Here is a 3,593-nt window from a genome sequence, read left to right as displayed (position 1 = left end):
CTGGGGTTTCAGTTGTGGGCTCCCAGTCCGCTAATCTGGGTGCCCACTAGCCGGGCTTCAGGTGAGCGCTGGGGCTGCTTATCCTGCATTCACAGTCCAGGGGCTGAGGGGGGTGGTGCGCCAGAGGCCGTGGCTGCTGAGGAGAGTTCTCTAAGTAGCTGCTGAGTGACTCTATTTTCTCTTTTTCTTTTCGAGAAATTCTTCCTATTCAAGCTCCTCTGGTCCAAGCAATCACCTGGCCTCTCACACAGCCCAGCCTGGCTCTCTCCCAAGAATTCTGAAGCACACCCTGTGCCCTGGTGGGGGCTTCAGCCGCCCTGGTCCCCTTGCTGGTCCCGGGGACCTTATTGTCCTTAAGCACTCTTCTTACCATCAGATCTTTCAATGTCCTCTTTCTTTGGTCTCCGACCTTCATATATGCTGGAATACCATTGGCTGTTTGCTCTGTTCCTCAGATCAGCTAGGTGTTTTACTGGTACCAAGGGGAAGTGGACTCCGCTCCCACCTATCTCACCGCCATCTTCTCTCTCTGTCCTATAGTTTTCCAAGTACAGGTCTTTTACCTTCTTTGTTAAATTTATTCCTAGGTTCTACAACTATTTTTCCCTTTATGTATAGCTCAACCAGCATCTCTTCCAAGAAGATTTCCATGCATTTAATGCCCCTCCTTATACATATCTATAACACACTTTAAAATAGTCATTTATCATTTACTACTATAAGTTATTGCCATTTTACTTTCCCCCCCCCTTTTCTTTCTCACTAGTTAAAAGTTTCTGGCCTAGCATTGTGTCTGGCATGTAGTAGACACCAATAAGGAGTTAGTAAATGAGAAGGATGAGAAAAACATTTAAAATAAAAAGAAAACCAAGTTTTGGCCTGAATCTCCAGGGATTTAAAAGGGAAAGCAAATTCTAATTGTATTTTTTCCAATTAAAATACACGGAGCTGACTGATATGGGGGCTCTGGAAGCCCACATAATAAGACTGCATAGAGTAGAGGATAAGGAGAGAGAATAAAATGCCTCTGTTCCCCAGAGCACTGAACTTAGAACATGAAGAGATAATATATTTGGTCAAGGACATGGGCCAGATGGTCTGATGTTGACATATGATTCTTACATCATGTGGCAATGTTGTCTTTTTTTTTTCATTAAACTTGTTTTAATGATCTCAAAATTTTGTGACAGATTTTGGTCAAGTTGTTTCCATTAAAAAGTACTGATTTTAAAAAGTAATAACTTAAAAACTGTCACACACACAAAAGAAATCAAATGGTCCACAAAACATTCTCCCTTTCTTCTGAAGGTTTTATGATGCATTGTAATCATTTATCACTCCTTTACTATTAAACTTAAGTGGCCAATTGAGACAAAAAAGTTCTGAGACCGTTCTTCCACCACTGATTAAGACTGGGGTAGCAGGAGTTGGGGATAATATTCATTTAGCCTTGTGAGTTTTCTGGGAAGACTTGCTGACTTTGCCAGCTTCAGCTGCCTTGTTGTCCACTGCTTTGATGACACCAACAGCAACTGTCTGTCTCATGTCACGAACAGCAAAGTGGCCCAGAGGAGGATAGTCAGAGAAGCTCTCAACACACATGGGCTTGCTGGGAACCGTATCAACAATGGCAGCATCACCAGATTTCAAAAACTTTGGGCTGTCTTCCAGCTTTTTCCCACAGTGACAATCAATCTTCTCCTTCAGCTCAGCAAATTTGCAAGCAATATGAGCTATGTGACAATCCAGAACAGGTGCATAACCGGCACTGATTTGGCCTGGATGCTTGAGGATAATCACCTGAGCTGTGAAGCCAGCAGCTTCCATTGGTGGGTCATTTTTGCTGTTACCAACCACATTGCCAAGACGAACATTTCTGCCAGACACGTTCATGACATTGAAGCCCACATTGTCCCCAGGAAGAGCTTCACTCAAAGCTTCATGGTGCATTTCAACAGACTTTACTTCAGTTGTAACACTGACTGGAGCAAAGGTGACCATCATGCCAAGTTTGAGAGCACCAGTTTCCACTTGGCCCACAGGGACAGTACCAATGCCACCAATTTTGTAGACATTCTGGAGAGGCAGATGCAGGGACTTGTCAGTTGGACGAGTTGGTAGCAGGATGCAATCCAGAACTTCCAGCAGCGTGGTTCCACTGGCACTGCCATCTTTACGGGTGACTTTCCATCCCATGAACCAAGGTATGTTAGCACTTGGCTCCAGCATGTTGTCACCATTCCAACCAGAAATTGGCACAAATGCTACTGTGTCAGGGTTGTAGCCAATTTTCTTAATGTAGGTGTTGACTTCTTTAACAATTTCCTTGTATCTCTTCTGGCTGTAGGGCAGCTCAGTGAAATCCATTTTGTTAACACCAACAATCAGCTGTTTCACACCCAGTGTGTAAGTCAGAACAACATGCTCACAGCTCTCCCATTCTTGGAGATACCTGCTCCAAACTCACCAACATCAGCAACAACAATCAGGACAGCACAGTCAGCCTGAGATGTCCCTATAATCATGCTCTTGATAAAGTCTCTGTGTCCTGGGCCATCAATGATGGTCACATAATACTTGCTGGTTTCGAATTTCCACAGGGAGATATCAATGGTGATACCATGCTCACATTCAGCTTTCAGTTTATCCAAGACCCAGGCATACTTAAAGGAGCCCTTCCCCATCTCAAATTTTTCAATGGTTCTTTTGTCGATCCCACCATATTTGTAGATCAGATGGCCGGTAGTGGTAGACTTGCCAGAACCTACGTGTCCAATAACCACAATGTTGATGTGAGTCTTTTCCTTTCCCATTTTGGCTTTGATTTAGTAGTGGTTTTCTCGACACCTGTGTTCTGGCGGCAAACCTGTTGTGAAAAAGCATCAATATTGTCTTGAGGACATTTATTAAATTGTCTATACCTTAGTTTTCTTACTTAAAGTAGTTGTGTAGGGGAAAAAAGCTAATGTTTGGTAACTGTTTAGAACAATACAGAGTAGGTTAAATAAAAATTCTTTTTTTTAATATATTTATTGATTATGCTATTACAGTTGTCCCATTCCCCCCCCACTCCACTCCATCCTGCCCACCCCCCTCCCTCCCACATTCCCCCCCTATAGTTCATGTCCATAGGTCATACTTATAAGTTCTTTGGCTTCTACATTTCCTACACTATTTTTACCCTCCCCCTGTCTATTTTCCACCTATCATCTATGCTACTTATTCTCTGTACCTTCCCCCCCTCCCCCTCCCACTCCCTTAATGACAACCCTCATATTCTAGTTGTTTGCCTAGTTTGCTCTCATTTTTGTTTTATGTGTGGCCGTTAATAACTGTGAGTTTGCTGTCATTTTTACTGTTCCTATTTTCGATCTTCTTTTTCTTAGGTAACTCCCTTTAACATTTCATATAATAAGGGCTTGGTGATGATAAACTTCTTTAACTTGACCTTATCTGAGAAGCACTTTATCTTCCCTTCCATTCTAAGTGATAGCTTTGCTGGATACAGTAACCTTGGATGTAGGTCCTTGCGTTTAATCTTGGGTAATGGAATTATGATGTGCCTTGGCGTGTTCCTCCTTGGGTCCAGCTTC

At 42.9% G+C, this 3,593-nt stretch overlaps 1 pseudogene; it reads right to left on the bottom strand.

Annotated features, from left to right (window-relative positions):
* Positions 1-1,440: 1,440 nt before the first annotated feature.
* LOC112313091 (elongation factor 1-alpha 1 pseudogene) lies at positions 1,441-2,860 on the bottom strand (annotated as a pseudogene).
* Positions 2,861-3,593: the final 733 nt, after the last annotated feature.

This window comes from Desmodus rotundus, chromosome 2 (assembly GCF_022682495.2).
Source record: "Desmodus rotundus isolate HL8 chromosome 2, HLdesRot8A.1, whole genome shotgun sequence".
NCBI classification, from domain to species: Eukaryota; Metazoa; Chordata; class Mammalia; order Chiroptera; family Phyllostomidae; genus Desmodus; species Desmodus rotundus.
Note: the sequence above shows the minus strand (reverse complement) of the source record. Positions and strands in the feature narration are given on the sequence as shown.